The sequence below is a fragment of the Colobus angolensis genome, unplaced genomic scaffold (assembly GCF_000951035.1).
Source record: "Colobus angolensis palliatus isolate OR3802 unplaced genomic scaffold, Cang.pa_1.0 Scaffold158, whole genome shotgun sequence".
In the NCBI taxonomy this organism is placed as follows: Eukaryota; Metazoa; Chordata; class Mammalia; order Primates; family Cercopithecidae; genus Colobus; species Colobus angolensis.
Genome location: NW_012114688.1, coordinates 4,103,648 through 4,104,190, shown reverse-complemented (window position 1 = coordinate 4,104,190; position 543 = coordinate 4,103,648).

Genomic DNA, 543 nt, shown 5'->3' with positions numbered 1-543 from the left:
GTCCCGCCGGCGAGAACCCGCTGCACAGGGGCTGGGTGTCCGTGGCTTCAAGCCCGGTGTTCACCTGGAGTAGGGTCCTCCTCGGTGCAGTGGCTCGGCGCACAGGTGCCAGGATTGGCAGGCAAGGAGGCGCAGCTCATGGCTCTTGGCTGTGTCTCCGCTCTCCCCGCCCCCTCTCTTTTTTCCCACCCCCTTTTCCGACTACACCAGCTGCAGCTGCTTCAAAGTGTGAAAAATGTCAAGGAGATTTTCCAATGATTGGAGGGGGTAACCATGTTCACAACCCTCGGTCCCTTTTTGAGATCCTCGCCTGTCCCTCTGACCTCTACTCGGGCTCCCCCAAATTATGAGAAGAAAAATCCCAGTCCCGCACAGAATTGAAACGCTAGCCTTCTCCCGGCTCCGTCACCATAGGCTGCTTTTCGAGAACGGGACCAGAGGCCGAGCTCTCTGGGTTCCTCTCGCCTCCGTGGTGTTCGAGGCAGGTGGCACGAATCTCAGCGCCGGGTGGAGCGCGGCCGCCGGCTCCTCCCGCTCGCGGGC